This window comes from Suricata suricatta, chromosome 14 (assembly GCF_006229205.1).
Source record: "Suricata suricatta isolate VVHF042 chromosome 14, meerkat_22Aug2017_6uvM2_HiC, whole genome shotgun sequence".
NCBI lineage: Eukaryota > Metazoa > Chordata > Mammalia > Carnivora > Herpestidae > Suricata > Suricata suricatta.
In genome coordinates, this window is record NC_043713.1 from 36,557,919 (window position 1) to 36,582,353 (window position 24,435).

The 24,435-nt window shown below is 42.3% G+C and overlaps 1 protein-coding gene and 1 long non-coding RNA gene across 2 annotated transcripts in view; one reads left to right on the forward strand and one right to left on the reverse strand.

The window, feature by feature from the left end:
• Positions 1-20,446, forward strand: part of ZSCAN30 (zinc finger and SCAN domain containing 30) — a 128,396-nt gene extending 107,950 nt beyond the window's left edge. Inside the window, exon 8 of the mRNA XM_029921663.1 lies at positions 20,286-20,446. The gene's annotated coding sequence lies outside the window, so the exon portion shown is untranslated. The remainder of the gene's footprint in view (positions 1-20,285) is intronic.
• On the reverse strand, positions 20,235-24,429 carry LOC115277536. Its single transcript, XR_003902399.1, has 3 exons — positions 21,937-24,429; positions 20,819-20,903; positions 20,235-20,407 (listed from the first exon to the last, which is right to left on the reverse strand). It is a non-coding gene; the product is annotated as an uncharacterized LOC115277536 (long non-coding RNA).
• Between the last annotated feature and the right edge of the window lie 6 nt (positions 24,430-24,435).

A 24,435-nucleotide genomic window follows, 5' to 3' on the forward strand; every position in this document is an offset into this window, starting at 1 on the left:
TGAATTCTTATTGACTTATGCTGCTTGTGTCTTTTGAGCAGTTCTGTAGCTGTGATTTCTTCCTGGAGTTTCTTTGGAGAAGAGTTCTTTTGTTTTGTCATTTTGGCTAGCTTTCTGTCTCTTGTCAGTTTTAAAAGCTCGCTCTGCACTGTGTGTTTATTAGTATTTCTCTATAGAAGGAGGCTCTTTAAGTGTCTAGGGTCTGTCGTTTCAGGAGATGTTCTTTTAATGGTGTCTCTCAGTTTCTCTTGTTATGCCTCTGATTAATTTATTTCCCTACTCAGCGATATTTGGAATTTTCCACTATGTGTGCTTTGGGTTGTTTCTTGAGGTAGCCCTGAAAAGGAAAACAGATGGACAAACACACAGAGAACACAAGCACACGAAGGTACTGATAAATAAGCAAACCTAAGGGGGAAAGAAAAAAAAGAACAAGAAAGAAAAGAGAGGAGAAAAAAAAAGAGAGAAAAAAAACAAAAGGAGAAAGAAAAAAAAAGCAAGCAGGGAGTAGGAGGGGGACAGCAACAATCAGAGATAAAGGACAGTCTGAGGGCTTAAAACCTGCAGTGGGGGTTGGGGGTGATAAGGATGGAATAAAGGAAAAACTATCTGGATGGTAAGAGTTGATCTAAGCACAGCAGCTCTCCAGCATGATGGGCGCGGCTTGGTGTAGGTGGATTGGGTCTCAGGGGCTCTGCTCTCTGAGGCCCCGCCTTGGTGGATGTGAGGAGAAGAATGGCGGCGGGCACTCCAAGTCCCCCTCAGACCATGTGTTGCCAGCCACTCTCTGAAGTCCAACCTTGTGCCTCAGGCGGGTCTAATTGTTTCTGTTTTTTAAGTTCTGCCCAGTTTCTAAGTCCTTGCCCGCACACTCAATATTGCCACCACAGTTAAAATCGCCTGCAGGTGGGTGGCTTTCTGGTTGTGATCGAATAGGGGGATTGTGAAGTCAGATTTTTCCCCTGGCTCCGCCTGAAGTGGGTGAGCTGCCTGGTCTGACTAACCACCCCCACTGAAGGGGCAGATATCTCTTTCTCAGTGCTCAGTGACCCTCAGTCCCGGGCTGAATCTCTCCTCTGCAGGGATTGCGCTGTGGGTGATACAGTCTCTACTTCTCTTCCCCTGGTCTCTCTCCTGCCTTGCCCAGTGGTCCCGTGTGCGGCTGTAAAGGACCCTGCGCCTCTGGATACCTGGCGCCCGCGTGAGCGACGACTGTCCGGGGATCTGTGTGCCTCCAGTCTTCCGGCCACCCGCCCGTCTAGGAACGGTGTGCCTAGGGACACAGGGGTTTCAGCGGGCCCAGCACCAAGCCTCTGGGTGCTCGGCGCTTTGTCTCCGGAGCCCGCACTCCCTTCCCCTAAAGTCTCCGGTCCCAGTTTGCACTCACTCAGGGAACCATGAGACTGCTGTCAATAAGGGGTCTGTCCGCACACCTCTGTTCTTGGAGATCAGAGAGCTGTGGCTTTTTAATTCTTCTCAGTTTGATAATTCTGGGTGGACGGAGGTAATGGGGCTCCCTACTTCTCCTCCATCTTGCTGCTCCCCCCACACCACAGGCCTGCCTTTACTTTAAAATCCAGTTTGTCTGATATAAGTATGGCTACTCTGGCTTTCTTCTGGCTTCCAGCCTCATGATAGATATTTCTCCATCCCTTTCCTTTCAATCCTAAGGTGTCTTCAGGTCTAAAATGAGTCTCTTGTAGACAGCAAATAGATGGATCTTGATTTTTAATCCATTCTGCTACCCTGTGTAATTTGGTTGGGGCATTCAGTCCATTTACATTCAGTGTTATTATTGAAAAATGTGGATTTAGATTCATTGTGTTCTCTGTAGAGTTCATGTTTGTAGTGGTGTCTCTGGTACCTTGTATTCTTTGCAACATTTCCCTCATAGAGTCCCTCTTAGGATTTCTTGTAGGGCTGGTTTGGTGGTCATGAATTCTCTCAATTTTTGCTTATTTGGTAACATTTGGTAACACCTCTATCTCTCCTATTTTGAAGGCTTTCTGGATAAAGGATTCTTGGCTGCATATTTTTTCTGTTTATCACATTGAAGATTTCCTGCCATTCCTTCCTGGCCTGCCAAGTTTCATTAGATAGGTCTGTAACCACTCTGATTGGTTTCCGTTTTTATATTAGGGCCTTTTTATCCTTAGCTGCTTTCAGAATTCTCTCTTTATCTTTATATTTTGCCAGTTTCACTATGATATATTGTGCCGAAGGTTGATTCAAGTTATGTCTTAAGGGTGTTCTTTGTGTCTCTTGAATTTGAATGTCTATTTCTTTCCCCAGATTCAAGAAAATCTCAGTTATAATTTGGTCTAGTACCTCTTGAGGACCTCTCTCTCTTTCTTCCTCTTCAGGAATTCCTGTGATACAGATGTTGTTCCTTTTGATGTATCACTCAAGTCTCAAATTCTCCTTTTCTGCTCCTGGATCAATTACTCTCTTTTTTTCTTGGATTCCTCTTTTGCTATAACTGTGTCTTCTAATTCACCTATTCTTCTCTCTGCCTCTTCAATCCTTGAGGTGGCAGCCTTCATTTTTATTATTCACCTCTTTATAGCCTTTTCTCTTTTTTTAAACTCATCACAGCTATTTTGAAAGTCCCTAGTCATTGTATCAGTAGCTTCTCTGATGCCTTTCTCAAGTCCAGTGATTAATTTTATGACAATTGTTCTAAATTCTTATTTGGTTATGTTGCTTAGATCTGTTTTGACCAATTGTGTGGCTGTGACTGCTTCCTGGAGTTTCTTTAGGGGAGAGTTCTTTGGTTTTGTTATTTTGGCTAGCTTTGTCTCTTGTCAGTTTTAAAAACTCATTGTGCACTGTGCACCTGTTAGTATTGCTCTGTTAAAGGAGGCTTATTGACTGTCCAGGGCCTGTCATTTCAGGAAATGTTCTTTTAATGGTGTCTCTCCGTTTCTCTTGTTGTGCCTTTGATTATTTTACTTCCCAGACTCAGCAATATTGGGGACTCTCCATCATGCGTACTTTGGCTTTTTTTCTTGGGGTAGCCCTGAAAAGGAAAACAGACAAACACAAAGGGAACAAAAGCATGCAAACACACGGACAAATCAAACAAACAAATTAAAAGGGGGAAAGGAAGAAAAGAAAAGGAAGGGAAAGGAAAGAGAAGAAAAGAAGAGAAGAAAAAAGTAAAGGGTGGCAGAGACAACATAGGACAATGGACAGTCTAAAAGTGTATAACCAGTCGAGGGGAGAGATAAGGATGAGATTAGGATAATATATCTGAATGGCAAGAGAAAAAAAAGAAAAGGGAGGAAGGAAAAAGGAAAATAAAGAGTAAAAATAAAAAAATTAAGAAAAAGTAGAAAAGGTAATAATAATAAAAGTTAAGTACAAAAAAAGCAGCAGCTCCTCCTAGTGGATAGGCATGGTTTGGTGTAGTAAGTCTCTCGGGCTGCTCTCGGAGGCCCCGCCTTGGTGTTTGTGGAGAGAAGAATGGCAGCGCCTCAAGCTCTGCTGGAACTAAGCGCTGCAGGCCACTCTTATGAGTCTGATCTCCTTGTGTCACGGGCAGTCCAAGCTGTATTTTCCAGGCCCACCTTACTCCAAAATCCTAGTCCATGCACTTTTATGCTACTGCAGATGAGATGTACTCGCTTTGGTGGCCAGCTCCTTAGCCGGGATCTCTTAGGGAGAGGGAGCAGTTTCTCTTGGCAGTGCCAAGCAACTGGGATTTGTGCTGCAGCTCCCGCAGCCTCAGTGTGCTCATGCATCCACAGCCGCCACCTCCCTGCCGGGATCGTGTGCGGTGGGGGCTATTGTTTCCTGGTGGCACCCAGGATTCGTGCAGCCAATGCTGGAGGCAAGATGTGCTGTGGAAATGAGGTGTGTGCTCCCAGAGCCGAAGTGCGCACCCCCGGAGCCGCTGTCCGCACCCCCTGGAGCCATTGTTGTCACCAACTCCTTGCTGGGATTGTGCAGGGGTGGGGGCTGTTTTTCCCCTTGTGCCACCCAGGTTCGGGATTCACGCTGCCCAGCATTTATAAATGGAGTGAGGGTTTTTCTCTCTGTACCAGGTTAAACATTCTTTATCTCTTCTCTGGAGACAGTACTATGAGTGTGTCAGTTTCTCTTTCTCTTCCCTTTGTCTTTCAGGGGCTCCGTGCGTTCCCTGTGTTGGGCTGGGTCTCCCACCTCCCCTGCCCTTCTCAGGCTGGCCTGTTTTCCAATCTCCCCAGTTCACACTCATTCACTCAGGCATCTTTGAGGTTGTCTTCTTTCTGGAGTCTGTATTTTCTCCTTCCACTCTTGTAGTTAAGAGTAATGTCCTTCTCAGTTCGATAGATGGGGCAGATGAAGTTTACAGAGCTCCCTTCTTCTCCGCCATCTTGCCTCCCCTCCTCCATCTCCACGGATTTTAATTGTCAAGTATTTTATAGCAAGTTTTCTGAATGTGGGATAGCTTGGACAATAGGTGCCTCATGGGGGTCCCTGCCAAACTTATGTTAGCAACAGGAGAGGAACCCGGGGGCATTGGAAAGTGTTCCTCACAAGAGGTTTGCCTGTGGACAAAAGAGCAGTTTTGAAAGTAGCCTGCCTTTCTTCTGGGGCAAAGTAAGAAGTCAGGAGCAATGAAGCTGTCACTTAGAGAGCAATCTCCCAGCGATTGGCAAGCTCCCACTCCCTTCCTGTGCCAACCTGGACAAATTTCTATTTCTTAATTTTTAAAAATTTTATTGGAGAGCAAGAGAGCAAGTGAGCAGAAGCTGGGGAGAGGGGCAGAGGGAGAGAATCTTTTTTTTAAATGTCTATTTTTGGAGATAGCATTTGTAGGGGAGGGAGGGAGAGGGAGAGTGTGTGTGAGTGTGTGTATGACAGAGAGAGAGGGAGAAGAATACCAAGCAGGCTCCAAACTGTCAGTGCAGAGCCCATGAACCACGAGATAATGACCTGAGCCTAATTCAGGAGTTGGACACTCAACCAACTACACTACCCAGGCACCTCACATGTAATTCTTACTTACCGAGCCCTGTGGATGTGCTAGCCTGTGGGTATACAGCAAGACTACTGTTGCTATCCCTGTTCCAGATAAGCAAATGGAGTAAGCAGAGGATGGGCCATCTGTGGGGTCACTGTCTTTGCTGTGGTTTTCCTCATCAGAGGTAACCAAAGCAGAATGTGCCATCTGGTATCATCAGGCCATTGGGAGATAGTGTCATGGTGAATGTAGCAGTGGCTAAGTTTCTTCCCTGGATATTTGGAAGCTGGGAATACAGAGACAGGTAGATAGTGTGATATCTATGTTGAAAGTGAAGGGCATGTCCATTAAAATATGATTTTCAAATTATCCCCGAGATGTTTTTAAAATCAGAACCAATAAAGAAATCTACCTAGAGGAAGCATTTCCCATTAAGTTCCCCTTTGGAAATAGCCCAGGTTTTCTTGTCCTTAGGATAAGGAAGGCAGTTTTAGGAGAAGGAAGTTTGGGGGAGAAAGCAGGGCAGGAAGAATAGGAGATTTTTATAGATAATGGTGACTTGTAATGGGTTTCCTTTTACCAACACTGCCTCCCTGGTTACTCACAGTGTGCCTGTTTGTTACTTCACAGTAAGGAGGGATGGTTGCCAGGTGAGTGACATCACATCGGAGCCCTTCCACTGGCTCTGTTTCCTCCTGGTCCCATACTCCTCTCCACAGCTCTAGAGCTTCTGGAAAGCTTGGAGGAATTGACACTCATCCTGTTCACTGTGTCATGTTCAGGGCAGACGGTGTGGTAAATACAGGATCTTTTCTTCCTTCTTAGGAGTGAAAAAAAAGTGCCAGGAAAAGGATGGAAAAGTGTCCTTACTGCTGAGAGAGGGGCTCATGGGAAATCTGGGTGTGGTATGTAAGGGGTGACTTGTTAGTAGTTTCCACCTGCTCGGCTGCCCTGGGAGGAAGAACTGAAGAGGCAGCAGGTTGGGTAGACATGCTTGTTGCTTGGAATACTGAGAAGTTTGGTACAAGTCTCCAGAGGAGAGTGGAAGAACAGAACAGAGATGATTGTTTAACTGGTTTGTGTTGATAGTTCACTTTGGATCTGTGTTTATTCTTATTCCATTGGCTTAGGAAGTGACCTCAGATTGAGTCAGGAAAAAAAAATTTAAGTCAAAGGACCCATGAGAGTGGTGTCAAATTTTAAGCACTAACTGTGCCTCTAAAAGCAGTTTTATTTTGCATTTCCCTTTTTAAAAAAATAAGTATTTAAGCTAAGCCCAGGGAACCACCACTTCAGATCCAGGTTTTGATTGTGTCATTTGCAGGCAATCAGAATTTTTAAGAACCAGAGAGTATCTCAACGATCATGTAGTCTGATTCTCTCATTTTATGTTTTCATTTATGAAACTCAAAAAAGTGATGTGCCAAATTATGTTAGCACAGGTATAGCAAAAATATGACTGAAATCACATTCCCTCTGCACGATGTCCACACAAAGCAACAACATAAAACTCGTCTTTCACTATTAACTACATTGCACCGGTTATCTGTTTCTGCATCACCAACCACCAACAATGCAGGAGGGTGCCCATTTCTCCACATACTCGCCAGCATGTATAGTTTCCTGATTTGTTCATTTTAGCCACTCTGACCAGCATGAGGTTGTATCTCAGTGTGGTTTTGATTTATAGTTCTCTAATGATGAGTGACGCTGAGCATCGTTTTATGTGTCTGTTGGCCATCTAGATGTCCTCTTTGGAGAAGTGTAGGTTCATGTCTTCTGCCCATCTTCACTGGATTATTCATTTTTCAAATGTGGAGTTTGATGATTCCTTATCTATTTTGGATACTAGCCCTTTATCTGATATGTCATCTGCAACTATCTTTTCCCATTCCATTGGTTGCTTATTAGTTTTATTGATTGTTTCGTTTGCAGTGCAGAACATTTTTATCTTGGTGAGGTCCCAATAGTTCATTTTTGCTCTTGATTCCCTTGCCTTTGGAGATGTTTCCAGTAAGAAATTGCTGTGGCTGAGGTCAACGAGGTTGTTTTCTGCTTTCTCCTCAAGGGTTTTGATGGTTTCCTGTCTCACATTCAGGTCCTTCATCCATTTTCAGTTTATTTTTATGTATGGTATATGAAAGTGGCCTAGTTTCATTCTTCGGCATGTTGCTGTCCAGTTCTCCCAGCACCATATGCTAAAGAGACTGTCTTTTTTCCATTGGATACCCTTTCCTGCTTTGTCAAAGATTAGTTGGCCATATATTTGTATGTCTAATTCTGGGTTCTCTATTGAATTGGTCTATGTGTCTGTTTTTGTGCCAATACCATACTGTCTTGATGATGACAGCTTTGTAGTAAAGGCTACAGTCTGGGATTGTGATGCCTCCCATTTTGGTTTTTTCTTCAATATTACTTTGGCTATTCGGGGTCTTTTGTGGTATCATACAAATTTTAGGATTGTTTGTTCTAGCTTTGAAAAGAATGCTGGTGCAATTTTGATTGGGATTTCACTGAATGTGTAGATTGCTTTGGGTAGTATTGATATTTTAACAATACTTATTCTTCCACTCCATGAGCATGGAATGTTTTTCCATTTCTTTGTGTCTTCCTCAGTTTCCTTCTTAAATTTTCTATAGTTTTCAGCATACAGATTTTTACATCTTTGGTTAGGTTTATTCCTAGGTATTTTATGGTTTTTGTGCAATTGTGAATGGGATCAGTTTCTTGATTTCTCTTTCTGTTGCTTCATTATTGGTGTATAAAAATGCAGCTGACTTCTGTACATTGATTTTGTACCCTGTGACTTTGCTGAATTCATAGGTCAGTTCTAGTAGGCTTCTGGTAGAGTCTGTAGGGTTTTCCACGTAGAATATCATGTCATCTGCAAAAAGTGAAAGTTTAACTTCATCTTTGCAAATTTTGATTTGCACTATGTTAAACAACAGTGGTGAGAGTGGAAATCCCTGTCTTGTTCCTGATCTCAGGGGGAAAGGTCTCAGTTTTTCCCCATAGAGGATGATACTGGCTGTGGGCTTTTCATAAAGTTTATGTAACTTTCTTCTATCCCGACTTTCTGGAGGGTTTTTATTAAGAAAGAATGCTGTATTTTGTCAAATGCTTTTTCTGCATCTATTGACAGAATCATATGGTTTTTATCTTTTCTTTTGTTAATGTGCTGTATCACATTGATTTTGTGAATATTGATCCAACCCTGTAACCCAGGAATAAGTCCCACTTGATCATGGTGTGTAATTCTTTTTATATGCTGTTGAATTCGACTTACTAGTAGCTTGTTGAGGAGTTTTGCATCCATATTCATCAGAGATGTTGGCCTGTAGTTCTCTTTTCTGTGTGTCTCTCTGGTTTAGGAATCAAAGTAATGCTGGCTTCGTGGAATGAGTCTGGAAGTTTTCCTTCCATTTCTATTTTTTGGAATAGCTTGAGAAGAATGTGTATTAACTCTGCTTTAAATGTCTTGTAGAACTCCCCAGGGAAGCCAGGGCTCTCATTTGTTGGAGATTTTTGATAACTGATTGAATTTCTTCACTATTAATGGATCTGTTAAGATTTTCTATCTCTTTCCGTTTGAATTGTGGAAGTGTGTGTGCATTTAGGAATTTGTCCACTTCTAGGTTGTCCAGTTTGTTGGCATATAAATTTTCACAGGATTCCCTGATAATTGCTTATATATCTGAGGGATTGGTTGTAATAAATCCATTTTTATTTAGGATTTTGTCTATTTGGGTGCTCTTTTCTTTTTGAGAAGCCTGGCTAGAGGTTTATCAATTTTGTTTATTTTTTCAAAATACCAACTTTGGTTTCATTGATCCATTCAACTGTTTTTGGGTTTTGTTTTTTTGGTTGGTTTTTTTTTTTTTTTTTGCATTCTACATTGTTTATTTCTGTCCCCATCTTTATTATTTCCCTTCTTCTGCTCCGTTTGGGGTGTTCTTGCTGCTCTGCTTCTAGCTCCTTTAGGTGTGCTGTTAGATTTTATATTTGCACTTTTTCTAGTTTCTTGAAATAGGCCTGGATTGTCAAGTATTTTCCTCTTATCCCAAAGAGTTTGGATTGTTGTATTTTCATTTGTTTCCATATATTTTTTTAATTTCTTCTCTAATTACTTGATTGGCCCATTCGTTTTTTAGTAGGGTGTTCTTTAACCTTCATGTATTTGGATGTTTCCAGACTTTTTCCTGTGATTGTGTCTGAAAGTGTGCATGGTATGATATCAATTCTTTTATATTTATTGAGGGCTGCTTTATGACCCAGTATGTGATCTGTCATGGAGAATATACCATATGTACTTGAGAAGAAAGTGAATTCCAAAGTTTCAGGATGTAGCATTCTAAATAGATCTGTCAAGTCCATCTGGTTCAATGTGTTGTTCAGGTCCATTGTTTCTTTAGTGATTTTCTGTCTAGTTATCTATCCATTGCTGTAAGTGGAGTATTAAAGTCTCCTGCAATTAGCACATTCGTATGAATAAAATGGCTTATGTTTGTGATTGTTTTATATATTTGGGTGCTTCCTAATTCGGTGCATAGATATTTATAATTGTTAGCTCTTCCTGATGGATAATTATTATATAATTCTTCATCTCTTCTTCATCTCTTGTTACTGCCTTTACTTTAAAGTACAGTTTGTCCAATATAAGTATGGCTACTCCAGCTTTCTTTTGACTTACACTAGCATGATAGATATTTCCCCATCCCCTCACTTTCATTCTGCTGTCTTCTATGCCTTTTTTCTAGCCCAGTGATTAATTTTATGACTATTGTTCTAAATTCTTGGTCAGTTATGTTGCTTATATATGTTTTGACTAATTTTTCAGCTGTCACTTCTTCCTGGAATTTCTTTTGAGGAGAGTATTGTCATTTTGGCTAGCTTTCTGTCTCTTGTAAGTTTTTGTTTTTTAACATTATTGAGAAACAGAGAGAGACAGAGCATGAGCATGGGAGGGAGAGAGAGAGAGGGGGGAGACACAGCATCTGAAGCAGGCTCCAGGCTCTAGGCTGTCAGCACAGAGCCCGATGCGGGGCTCGAGCCCATGAGTGGTAAGATCATGACCTGAGCTGAAGTCGGACCCTCAACGGACTGAGCCCCTCAGGCACCCCATGTCTCTTCTACGTTTTAAAAGCTCGTTATGCGCTAGGCACCTGCAAGTACTGCTTTATTAAAGGAGGCTCGTAGAATGTCCAGCGTGTGTCCATTCAGGAAGTGTTCTTTTAATGTGTCCCTTGGTCTTTCTTGTTGTGACTTTGGTTATTTTATTTCCTTACTCATAGTGATATTTGGGACTCTCCACCATGTGTACTTTGGTTTGTTTTTTGAGGTAGCCCTGGAAAAGAAAACAAACAGGAATAAAAGCGTGCAAACGCACAAACAGATCAAACAAGCAAACTGGAAAAAAAAACCCCACAAAACAAAAACAAAAAAGACAAAGGATAGTCTAAAAGCATAAAACCAGAAATCCCAGCTACAAATAAAGAGCAGTGTGGAGGCATGGCTGATGGTAGAGCATATACAAAGAGAGAAATGACAGGGGTGGGAAGAAATAGAACATTGACCAGGCAGAGAGGCTAAAAGGCTGAGGAACTATATAGTCTGTGATTATTTCAGAGAGAGAGAAAGGAAGGTAAGGAAGGAGGTGTAGAACATGCATCAAGAGAATGATTAAATATGCCCGTTTAAGCAAACCTATAACCAGAAAACCCAGTCCAGCAGAGGGATGAGATAAGAATGAGATAAAGGAGAATATATCTGAATAGCAAGAATTGATCTAGAGTTAATCATGGTAGTGCATCAGTGCTGATCTTGGGGGAGGGGCTGTCTGTTTCTGCAGCCTCTATCCAGCCCTGTTAACAAAGCAGCTACCCAGTGCAGATGGGTGTGGTTTGGTGTAGGTGGCTCTTGCCTTTACTGTGTGTCCTGCAGCCCTCCGAGTCCCTTCTCGAATCGGGTATTCCAGATCACTCCTTTGGGTCCGATCTCACTGTGCCACAGGTGCACCCAACATGGGTCGTGTTCTATGTCCCATACCCAGCCGCATTTCAAGCTCTTACTCCCTGGCATTAATGATACCACCCAAAATATAATCCAGGGCACTTCCTAGCAGCGGTTCAAGCAGGGGACTGGTTCCTCCTGGTGCTGACTGCATCCCTTGTGTACTGTCTATCCCAGAGGGAACTTCTGGAACCCAGGGTACTTCCTAGTAGGGGGCCGGTTCCTCCAGATGCTGACTGCATCCCTTGCATACTGTCTATCCCAGAGGGAATTTCTGGGACTGGGGCACCGAGCCCAAAGAAGGCTCTACAGTTAGAGATGGGGTCTCTCCCAGAAAGCCCTGCAGTTAGATAAGCGATGATAGAATCCCTCTCCATCCTGGGCCGAGGTTTTTCTCTTCTCCAGGTACAGTTCTACAATTCCGCCGCTTTTTCTCTTCCCTTTGTCTCTCCGCAGAAGGGGCTCCCTTCCCCAGTTCACAGTCATGCATCTATGAGGCTGTCTTCTTAGTGGACTCCATCTCTTTTTCTCTCAGACTCTTGTGTTCAGAGTCATTTGGCTTCAGCCCTTCCTTGTTTGAGAGATGCAGGTGTTAAGTACAGAACTCCCTACTTCTCTGCCATCTTGCCCTATTGTTTGTTTTTCCTAAATTCCACATATGAGTATGAGTGAAATCATATGGTATTTGTCTTTTTCTGGCTTCTTTCATTCAGCTTATATTTTCTAGCTCAACCCATGTCATTGCAAATGACAAGACTTCATTCTTTTTATGGCTGAGTAATACTCTATCGTGTGTGTTTGTGTAACACTTTTTTATCCATTTATCCATACACATACGGACATTCAGGCTGCTTCCGTAATTTGGCTATACTAAACAACGCTGTAGTAAACATAGGGGTGTATATAGCTTTTCAAATTTGTGTTTTTGTATTTTTAGATAAATGCCCACTAGTGCAATTACTGGATCATATGGTAGTTCTATTTTTAATTTGTTGAGGGACCTCCATACTGTTTTCTACATTGGCTGTGCCAGTTTGCCTTCCCATTAACTGCAAGAGGATTGCTTTTTCTCCATATCCTTGCCAACACTTGTTGCTTCTTTAGGCATTCTGACAGTTGTGAGGTGATACCTCATTATAGACCTTAAAAAAACTTATTTATTTTGAGAGAGGGAGAGAGAGAATCCCAGCAGGCTCTACACCGTTCACGTGGAGCCTGATGTAGGGCATGAACCTACGAACATGAGATCATGACCTGAAGTTGCACGCTTAAGCAACTGAGCCACATAGGCCCCCTCACTGTAGTTTTGATTTGCATTTCTCTGATGATGAGTCATGTTGGGGCATTTTTTCATGTCTCTGTTGACCATCTATATGTCTTGCTTGGAGAAATGTCTGTTCATGTTTTCTGCCCTTTTTTAATTGGCTTCTTTGTGTGTGTTAAGGTGTGTAAGTTCTTTACACATTTTGAGCACTAGCCCCTTACTGGAGATGCCATTTGCAAATATTTTCTCCTATTCAGTAGGGTTGTCTTTTAGTTTTGTTGTTTCCTTCGCTGTGCAGAAGCTTTTTATTTTTATGTGGTCCTAATAGTTTATTTTTGCTTTTGTTTCCCTTCCTTCAAGAGATGTACATCTATAAAAATATTGCTATAGCCAATGGGAGAAATTACTGCCTGTGCTCTCTTCTAAGATTTTTATGATTTCAGGTCTTGCATTTAGGTCTTTAATCCATTTTGAGTTTATTTTTTTGAATGGTGTAAGAAAGTGGTCCAATTTCATTTTTTTCATGTAGGTGTCCAGTTCTCCCCAACACCATTTGTTGAAGAGATGGTCTTTTTCCCATTGCATATTCTTGCCTCCTTTGTTGAAGATTAATTGACCATATAATTGTGGGTTTACTTCTGGGCTCTCTATTCTGTTCCACTTATCTCTGCCACTATTTTTGTGCCAGTGCTATGCTGTTTTGATTACTACAGCTTTTCAATATAATTTGATGTTTGGGATTGTGATACTTCCAGCTTAGTTTTTTAAGATTTCTTTGGCTATCTGTTTTTTTTTTTTGTTTTTTTTTTTGTTTTTTTTTTTTTGTCCTTCCATACAAATCTTAGGATTGTTTGTTCTAGTTTTGTAAAAAAAAAAAAAATGCTGTGGTATTCTGATAGGGATTGCATTGACTCTGTAGATTGCTTTGGGCAATATGGACATTTTGACAATATTCTTCCAATCCATAAGCATGGAATATGTTTCTGTTTTTTTTGTGTGTGTGTGTGTCATCTTCAATTTCTTTCACCAGTGCTTTATATTTTACATATAGTACAGGTCTTTAACCTCCTTGGTTAAGTTTATTCCTAGGTATTTTATTATTTTTGGTGCAATTGTAAATGGGAATATTTTCTTAATTTCTCTTTTGGCTGCTTCATTATTAGTGTACAGAAATGCAATGGATTTCTATGTATTGGTTTTGTACCCTACAACATTATTGAATTCATTTATCAGTTCTAGTAATTTTTGGAGGGGGTCTTTAGGGATTTCTATATTTTGGTACCATGTCACTTTCAAACAGTGAAAGTTTTACTTCTTCCTTACCAATGTGGATGCCTTTTATTTATGTGGTCTAGTTGCTGCAGCCAGGACTTCCAGTACTATTGAATAAAAGTGGTGAGAGTAGATATCCTTGTCTTGTTCCTGATATTAAAAGCTTTCAGTTTTTCACCATTGAGTGTGATATTAGTGTAGGTTTTTTATATATGGCTTAAAAATTGTTTTTAAGTTTATTTGAGAAACAGAGACAACATGGGCTTGGGAAGGGCGGGGGGGTGGGGGGAGGGAGAATCCCTAATAGGCTTTGTGCTGTCAGTGCAGAGCCCAATGTGGGGGCTCAATCCCATGAACCATGAGAGCATGACCTGAAAGCAAGGTTGTGTAACTGAGCTACCCAAGCACTTCTCATATATGGCCTTTATTATATTGAGGTATGTTCCCTTTACTTTGGTGAGGGTTTTTATCATGAATGGATGTTATACTTTGTCAAATGCTTTTTTTCTCCATCTATTGAAATGATCATATGGTTTTATCCTTTCTCTTATTAATGTAACGTATCATGTTGATTGATTTGTGAATATTGAACCACCCTTGCATCTTGAGAATAAATCCCACTTAATCATGATGAGTTTTTTATTTTAAAGAATTGTTGGATTCAGTTTGCTAATATTTTGTTGAGGATTTTTCATCTATGTTCATCAGCGGTATTGGTAGTTCTTTTTTGTTTGTGGGGTATTTATCTGGTTTTTGTATCAGGGTAATGCTGACTCAGAATGAATTTGGAAGTTGTCCTTCCTTTTGTATTTTTTTTTTAATAGTTTGAGAAGAATAAGTATTAACTATTTTTTAAATGTTTGGTAGAATTTACCTGTGAAGCTGTCTGGTCTTCGACTTTTGTGTTTTTGGAGTTTTTTGATTATTGATTCAATTTCATTGCTGGTAATTGGTCTGTTCAAATTTTCTATTTCTTCCTGATTTAGTTTTGGGAGGTTATAGGTTTCAAGGGATTTGTCCATTTCTTCTAGTTTGTCTAATTTGTTGGCATATAATTTCTCCTAATATTCTCTTACAATCCTTTGTAATTCTGGGATGTTGGTTATTATTTCTCCTCTTTCATTTATTTGGGTCCTCTCTCTATTTTTTCCCCAAGAGTCTGGATAATAGTTTATCAATTTTGTTGATCTTTTCAGAGAAATCAGCTCCAGGTTTTATTAATTTGTTGTTTTGTTTTGTGTCTTTTGTTTTAGTTTCTATTTTATTTCTGCTCTTATCTTTAGGATTTCCTTACTTCTACTGGGTTTGGGTTTTATTTGTACTTTTTCTAGTTCCATTAGGTGTAAGGTAGATTGTTCGAGATTTGTCTTCCTGAGGTAGGCCTGTATTGCTATAAAGTTCCCTCTTAGAAGAGTTTTTGCTGCATTCTAAAGATTTTGGACCATTATGCTTACATTTTCATTTGTCTCCATGTATTTTTTAAAGTTTCCTCTTTGATTTCTTGGTTGATCCATTTGTTGTTTAGTAGCATGTTATTTAACCTCTGTGTTACCTGTGTCTTTTCCAGATTTTTTCTTTTGGTTGACTTCTAGTTTCATAGTGTTGTGGTCAGAAAGATGCATGGCATGACTTTGATATTTTTGAATTTGAGACTTGTTTTGTGCTTTAATGTGTTACCTACACTGGAGAGTTTTTAATGTACACATGAAAAGAATGTGTATTGTTTTAGGATGGAATGTTCTGAATATGTCTCATATCCCTCTGGTCCAATGTGTCATTGAAAGCTATTGTTTTCCTATAGATTTTGTTTGGATGATCTGTCCATTAATGTAGGTGGGATTACTTACTTGCTTGATTTTTGTTAGAACTGCTTTATGTATTTGGGTGCTTTAATGTTTAGTGCAAAAATATTTACAATTTTTACATCTTCATGTTGGATTGTTCCTTTTATGAGTATATAACGTCCTTCCTTGTCTCATCACAGTCTCTGTTTTTTATTTATCCAATATAAGTACTACTACCCTGGTTTTGTTTTCACTTCTGTTTGCATGATAAATGTTTTTCTATCCCTTCACTTTGAATCTGCATGTATCTTTAGTCTGAAATGAGTCTCTTGTAGACACCCTGTAGATGTGTCTTATTTTTTTTTACTTATCATCCTGTGTCTTTTGATTGGAGCATTAGTCCACTTACATTCAAAGTAATTTTTGATAGGTATGTATTTATTGCCATCATCTCTTGACTGATTTTTATAGATATACTTAATTTTACATCTTTTGTGCTTCCTACTTTTCTTCCTCCTGCTTAGGGTCTTTCCTTTCCATTCAAAGAATTCTCTTTAACATTTCTTATAAGGCGTTTAGGGGTGATGAATTCCTTTAACTTTTGTTTGTCTGGGAAACTCTTTACCTCACATTCTGAGTGATTGCCCAGCTGAACAGAGCAGCTACTGGCGGCAGATCCACCCCCTCCAGCCAGGCCTTAGCTCTGGCAGTGGCAAGCCCTCTCTCCCAGAGGACCAGCACGCAAACCTGGCTGCCACTGTGTGGGCAGGACACACATTGTGCACAGTGTGCACACGACCTGCACATTATGGATCTGTCCCCTCCAATACTCTTGGCTGGAGACCATCCAAAGCGGTGCCACAAGCATGGCAGTGTGCAAGCAGCCTCCACAGGGTCCAGCACGACCACACAGTGACTCCAGCCCTGGGGAGAGGGAACGATAACGACACCCGCCAGTCAGACTGCAGGCCCCGTCCACCAATGAAAGCTTCTCAGGGGACAACACAGGGAAAACACCCTGCACGTGGACGCTAACACATCTCTGGCAAATACCTGGTCTTACTCAAGCCCAAGGCAGCCCCAGGCTGACCCACAAACATCAGAGGGACTGAACCCTGCCCCTAGCAGGCAGAGAGAGCTCCTGCTGACAACTGGACTGAAGGAAAAAGTAGCTCAGTCACAACAGCTGGATGCATGCAACACACATAGGACACACCCCTGAAACATCAGGTTCTGGTGAGTAGGGGACACTACAGGACCTCCTCTTTAGAGGGCCGCTACTGTCCAGAGCAGACATAGCTGATTTTCCTAACGCAGAAACAGACACAGGCGTTAGACAAAATGAGGAGACAGAGAAGTGCCTCAAATCAAAGAACAGAATGAAATCACAGCAATAAACCTCAGTGAAATTGAGGTAAATAGTATGCCTGACAGAATTTAGAGTAATGATCATATTCGCTGGGTTTGAGAAGAGAATGGAAGACATCTGTGAGACCCTTAACAATGACCCCAAGAGCAGCAGAACAAAGTCCATAGCTAAGTGTAGAGACAAGGCCACATCAAAGAGGGTGAGGAAGGGTGGAGATGTGATGGGGAGCTAAATGGACTTACAGGGCTGTCTTCCAGAGGAAGGGACCTGCGGGCACAAAGAGGGGAGAGAGACTGTCACACTGGGGATTCCACACGGGTTAGAGGAATCCCCAACACTGGGCTTCGGGCCAAGTTTCATGAGTTCTTAAAACCATCAGGATTAAAATGTGGAATTTCAAAAATCAGCGGCTCTGCTGTGTGTGAGGAAAATGAATCCCAACCCTTAAAAAGACAGCCCAACCAACAGCCTGTGGGGATAGAGCATAAAAGCAGCAGTTCGAAAAAGGCCTGGGGCCTGTGTCAGGGAGAATTATTTAAATGAGTGTAACTAGAGGTACGGAGCTTGCTGGGAGCCACCTCCAGGAGCGAAGGAGCTGACTTACAACTTCCCTCCCGTGCCCCCAGCATAGAGACAGTGGGGGAACCAGTGGGGGTGCCAACACACTCCCCAACTTGCTAACACTGCTGACCCCACCCCCATTTTACCGTTTTAATCCTGGGATAAAGCCTGAAATTTTGGGAGCAATTTCTGAGGATAGACAGTTTTGGTCCTTGGTAGATTGGTTTTTACGGAACTGAATCTTGGCCTCATGTCGTCAGGGATGATAATAGGAGCAGGCCCACTCTAAGGTTCCCGCATGAGCTGTGAGATGCTGTGACTGCCAGGCTCCCTACATCATTTGATTTCTTAGGAGCCATAGAGAAATTTCTCTGAGACCTAAGTATGTCCACTCTAAAGTAACTGTTTTCAGCTTATGGACTTCTTAAATTGAGTAATGCTTACTTACCTCTTGGTATTGGCAACTAGGAAGCTCAGTGGTAATTCTTCTCCTTCATCCTAGTAAATTCTAGAAGACCTTAGGGCAGGTGTGAAGCTCTTGACCATACTTCTGGCTTCATCTCTTCTCTCTTCCTTATTTGCCTTTGCTCTGATTTCCTCACTTACAAATGTAATATACTGCTTAAAAAAAACTGCTTTACTTATTTTTGGACTGAGGGAAGGTATGGATTCAAAATGCCTTTTTTATTTTAAGAGTTCCTTTACAATAATTGAAGGGTAGTGATGTGATATTAGGAGTAAGAAGTCACTACTGACTTGTATTCTACCCATTATAGGTGCTAAGCTTTTGAAATGTAGTAGAGGAGAAAACAAAAACACCCTCCCCTTCCCTCTGCCTTTCTTTAGCTTAACAATCTCCTTTGGGTCTGAGGTGGTAGGAGCAGCTTTCTTGGATATGGGTTTTAAAGAGTGTCTGTATTCAGTAGTATTTCTTCTTGGGAGGACAGTTCAGTCAATGCATATAATATACATACACACACACACACACACACCCCTTTTCAGTAAAGAAACGTGCCCAGGAATAAACACCCTCTGAATCAGCAGCCTGGTCCCTCTGGTTTCTAGGGCATGGTGTCTCCAGAGGAACCCACGACCAAAGATCTTCCACGGACAAGATACTTGGAATCGTGGGCTTCTCTTGTGCCAAGGCTGCAGGCTTGGTGGAATCCTCTTCCCGGCCCTTTGCCCCTTGCCCATCTCCGCTGGCCTTGGGTCACCGGTCCAGCTGGTCCCCCCCCACCCCATCCGAGGACCCCGGCTCTTCCCTTGCCTGTCCTATGAAGTGAGTGCACAGCTCCTGCCTCAATGTAATGTGTTCTTGTGGAGCTGCACCTGGGTTGATGACGAGATCAAACCCTCCTTCCCCCCATGCAATTTTCAAAACGGGGACAAGCAACGTGAAGGATACTGGATTATTCTTAAAATATCTTAAAAAGCAAGAGGGATCACCTCTTAAACCACTGTTTCCTCTTATATCATTGTCCCCATTGCAGTCTGTCCTTCAGTAGGGACATCGTATAAGGGTACTGCCAATGAGCTGGAAAAGTAGCAGCGACGAGGGAGCTGAAAGCTCTTGTAGGCCCAGCTTTGACAGATACAACCACTCCAGAGTCTTTCTTCTAGGTTTAAAAAGCCTCCGAAAGTTCAGCCCCACAGCACGCCACATCAGGTTAGGGGGCACTTCTACGTAGAAACTCACCACTTGTGTTTTTCTTTGTGGAATGCAGCGTAGTCCCGTAAGAAAATGGGAGAGGCAGTCCACAGCCTGGAAACCAGTGTGGGTAGCAGGACACCACAGTGCCGGGTGCCCAGGTCTGCCCCTCGCTTTCATCAGTCAGGATATTGAGGAGTTAGAGGAGGCTTTTTCACAGTGTCACGTGCGGAGTGTGTAGCTGTGTGGCCTGGTGTACCATTTTTAAGTTGCATGTAAACTGGCTATTATGAGTGTTTTCAAATAAATGTTTGGAGCCTCTTTAATTCTCAGAGGCTAACAAAATCATGTTCTAACGGGGGTTCCCTATGCTGTGAAGTCTTTGCTTAGTAAAAACGGTGGAGATACAACCAAATGTCTGCAATTTCCAACATTGTTTTCAGAAGAGAAAAATTACATTTGATCCTTTTTAGAGCTGTAGGTATGACAAATCCAACCGTTCACTCTGTGCTTATTAAATCTTAAGGATGAAAACTATACTCATTTTAAAGTATATGTTACCAAAATTTAAAGAAGAAAGGAAAACTAGATGACCCTGGATGTTGTACTGATGTCCTCTTAGCTGGGACTGGCCAGCATTCTGTGACATTGATTTTAAAACCACTCAAGAAAAATGGAAAATGTTCTGAGGTGAAATTCACATTTTCCTTTTTTGTCCCATTACATGAGCTAAAAAGGGGGGTGGGGAGGGCGAGGTCTGTGTCTGTAGGTTCAGGGATCGTCCTGGCATATCTCTGAGACACTATGAGAGACTGACATTTAATGCAATTTTCTGTACTGTCTCTCTGGAAGAACTTTAAAGAACTCTAGAACTTTGAAAAGCTGGTTTCATTGGGAGGTCACATTGCATCTGTATGATAAATATATCAGATTGGAAGGGAGTGTCCTAGTAGTAAGCTGTGAACTTAGATGAAAATTGTGAATACATTGATGGGAACTTTTCATTCCTTCTCTATTTCTAAAGGTTAGAAATTAAGGTGTGAGAGCAGTCAGACTGGACCAAAAATTTTTAGTGAATAAGATAAACACTTTAAAATTTAAAAAGTTATAAACTTCAAGACCTAAAGGAATAATATAGTGTAAAAATATGAGGGGCATTTGCTATATAGCTTTTTTCTGAAAAAGAACAACTTTAGATACTGGGCTAGTTCCTTCTGAATATCATAAATCAGAAATGTTGATTATGTTACTAGCCTTTAAAAACTTTGTTCATAATTATTAACAAAATACCACAGGAAACCTGTTGAAGAAGTTAAAACTTGACAGGCTAAAAAGATTCTACATTTTCAGTGGAAAAAGAAAAATGCATTCAACAATTCACTTCAGCTGGGCCTTACATTTTTTTCACAATTCTAATCCCAACACAGGAGACAGCCACAGGTGCTGTTGGGCAAGGTGCGCCAGCGCGGAGAAGCCGAGTCAGGGGCTGCTTACTAGCGCCAGAAGCTGTAAGGACCATACAAGCTGTGTTCTAGAATGAAGAGGAAGACTAAGGAAGACCAAAAATGAAGTGATGTGTTTCATGTTAGAGAACTGGCATTTTATAACTTAGTGGAATTACGCGAACTCCTCTCTGCTCCCCCGTCTCCCCCCAGACTCCTGGGCCTACCCATAATCCCAGTAGGAATGCATTACATCTTTAGAGACCAACTCAGATTTAATCAATGGAGCAAACATGTTATTTCACCACTCTGTACTGTTAGTGATGTGTTTAAAGGCACACTGGTGGACTCTAGTAAAGAAAAATCACATGTATTCTTGACTATTTGTGTGCAGACGGCTAAGCGTAGATCTAGTGTTTAAAATCCCGGGGTTAGGGAATGAAATGGAAACACCTGTGTGTTTTGCGCATGAGCTTTCCTAGCCTAGGTTATGGCTCAGATTTCTGTCACGAACTTACCAGGTGTAGACATGCGTGTAGACGATGAACAGTGGTAGTGTCTTTGCCTTCTGGCCTTTTCCCACTTCTCCGCTCTTAAAAGGGCCTAAAGGCAAGTGAACGGAAAACGGTTGCCAAAGGATAGTAAAGAAGGAAACTGGCCTCTAGGTGGTGCCTGAAAGCAGTTCAGGGAAGGCTGGCCTCTTCAGGGTGACGGGTACCAGCGGAGCCTCAGTAACCGGCCAGCTCCTGGCCGGAGTCTCCCGTGGACTGCGGCCACCTGTTCCAGGCTCGCCAGGTGGCTCACTGGGCCACTTCTAGTACATTTCTTTCTTTCTTTCACCTATTCCTGGGCTTCTAAGTTTGTATGCTATTTATGTGTATAAATCATGACTGTTAGTCACAGTTGTCAAACCGGAGGGGGAGAGTACACCTAACCCATGCGCTTTTGCTGATCCTCGGTCACTGTGTCATGAAGCCTTACTCTGACACACCGGCCTGCTTCTCTCACGGCTCCTATTTGCCCAGCTGGAGCAGGCTGGGCCTGCGGGCCGAGTGTCTCCTAAGGGAACGGCTTCTCCTTATTTTGGATGAAGTTTTTAAAAAGGTATCACAGCTGCTACATTTGATATCAGATACTAGTCTTTAATTCCTGTTAAAACATTTGCCATCAGGAAAAGCAAAGCCACGGCCCTGCCCCACCCCCCACCCCCGGTAAATCTTAGTAAAATGTGGGAAGATGTGTGAATCCACGTAAACAGCCAATTCATACACGCTCACTGAGAAGGAAACCTCTAGCATAAAAATTTAAGAATCTGCAAATCCAGTCCTTTTAACATATACTTTTTTTTATTAAATATGTAAAAAGATAAACGCAAGTCAAGTTATTCACATATTCAGAGACAAAAAAACTATTCTACCATGCGACAATAGGCGGGTAATGTAAATGAATGAGATACATCTGAATAAGACTTTTTCATCTATTATGTCATTACTTATCTATATTTATAATTAACAATACATATGTTTACATTCCTTTCAGTTTACATTTAATATATAACAAAAGCTTTATGGGGTACTATTTAGTAAAAGTAATCTGAATGCATATTAAACCTTAACGGAATAATGGAAATACTCACCAGGGAAGGGAGGAGTTCTTGGTTCCCTTCTGGAGTTTACTTCTCTCTGGTCAACAAGATGTTTGTCTTTTCTTTTTCTGCTTTTCTGCTTAGAAAGTAGTTGGGCTCGCTCTCTCTGCCCCCTGCTTCAATCACTTCCTATCTGACATGAGCAGCAGAAGTGCTATAACCAGCCACAGGCGTGTGACTAAGAACAAGGTCCGGCTTCCAAGGAGGGGGAGCACACGGAGGGGTACTTCTCAAGCCCAGCGTGAGGATGTGTGATGGACAGGGAGCCGTGGAGTAAAGCCTGCCCTGGATGCTGAGAGGCGAGAATGACGGGGTACAGTCCTCGGGGAAGAAGGAACAGCCCTGGTAAAGGAGATGAGGTCTGCACAGAGGCAGGGGTGCAGCCAAAGACGATGGAGAGCTAGCTGTTACAGACTTCCCGAAGCTTCCGTGAGGATACGGCAAAATGGAAGAGGTTTCAGATAGAGACAGAAAGAGGAGCTCTTGTCTAAATCAATGAAGAGTTGGCTCCAAGACTCTCGGATGGAGAATCAAGTATGACCCCTGGGGAAGGGGAGGGTATCGGGCCAGTAGGTTTTTCCAGCTGAGAAGGCTGGGGCTTTGGGGACAGAGTGGTGGTCACCTGTGAGGCTGAGGCCAGTTAGTTGCACAGTGATCACACAATCACTCCCATGACAGGAGTCTGGGTCACAATCCCCCTGGTGCTGGGTTTTATGGAGATGTCCAGGCCTAGGGCCCCCCGGAGTATCATCTGCATGGAATTACTTACTGTGCCACATTACAAGAGCTATCTTCTGACAAGGAAACTCAGGGCAAAGGGCCGCAAGGGACCGCACCGTTAAGCATGATATCACGTATAGCACAACCACCACCTGTAACCAGGTGTGGGAGGGACGTCACTGCCGAGAGCCAGGCTTTCCAGCCTGAGAGAAAGGAGCTGCTGCTGGCGTGCAGAGCAAGCAGGAGAGAGAAGAAAGGGAGACCAAATATCACAGACCATCTGTCCAATTCTGCACAGTGTGTTGTAAGAACCTCAAAAATACAAGCAATCTCTTTCACATGTAACTCAGATACCACTTTGCTGCAAAAGATTTTGAGAAGACTTTTGGTGGAAAGCTTCAATGGTGGAATTTAGACTTAGTAGTTCATCAGTTAATAAAGAAATGTCAAAGCTTTATGATGTATAATTCAGAAATTTATTTTAAGCTTTTCAGTTAAGAGGCAAGTGGGGTGGGCACACTTGTTTTTGTTGCACCTGCTAAGTCAAATAACAAGTGAAGTAAATCTGAAGTTAGAAACCAAGTGAAATGAATGATCCAGGAAGGGATACCATCTGTCAAAGGAATAAAAGAGGTAAAGATTTGGAAAGATACTAAGAAAATGTGCAAATATTAGTTAAAAAAATAAGGAATGCTTTTAATTCATCAATGCTTCCTCTCTTTATGAATTGCCACGGTTATCAAAGGCCAATGACAAGGAGGGCCACAGTATTAACGAGGGGGAAATTCCTTATTCCAGAAGGTACTGGGAGTCCTAGAGTTTTCTGTGCTGTCATTCCTGTGTCAACACCAGACTTGGGAAGCAGGTGTCTCCCTTGGAATGATGCTCCTAGTAAGAAGGTCTGCACTTCCGGTGAGTGTGCAGCGCGTGCCGCGGAACCCCGCTGCTCAGGCCGCACACCCTCAGCTCACTCTGGAGGAGGAGCCCCCTCTCATGGAGGACAGGGACCTCTGCCGACCCCCTCTGGACGGGAGCCAACTGATAGCTTACGGGAGAGGGGCTGCCCAGCAAAGAGGACCCTGAGAAAGAAAACAGCATGAGAACCCGGGTGGGGGAGGGGGGCACGAGCACTCGGAGGGCTAAGCTGAGAGGGTGCTGTCCTTGAATTGAACGTCTTTCAAAACTAACTGTGTGGTTGTCTAACATGCTCAGGGAGAAGCACTGGGCCCGGAAGTCCTAGTTTGAGTCCATCTTTTTTTCCCTTTAGTGTTGGAAGTAGAGGGAGAAACTGGTTTTCCTTATAAAACAAGTCACTGTCCTTATGGCTTTCATATCAAGTATCTCTTTCCCTTTGCTCCAATTTATTATTTGACCAAATTTATGTTCAGAGGTTAGACTTGCAAACATCAAAGCACCACAAATGTGTGACATCTAGTGACACTGGGTTGAGAAATGCCAATATAAATACCATATATCAAATTACCATTGTTTCACACCAGGATAAAAAGGGGGTGTTGGTGGGGGGAGGGGAGAGTTGTTCTGGAAAGAAACGAAAAGAGCAGAATCAATCTCAAGCAGCCAAGTGAAGTAGAAGATGTGTGACCCCGTGATCTCAGGTAGGCCGCCACGCGGCCGGCTGCTAACGCGTCTTGGCAAAGGAAACGGGAACCGAGTGCGGTGGCTGGCGTATGCAACAGTGCGTTGGTGTTAACGGCAGACTGGGAACAACTGGTTTCTGCTGAGCTTGAGGCCACACGTTTCTCCAGAAGA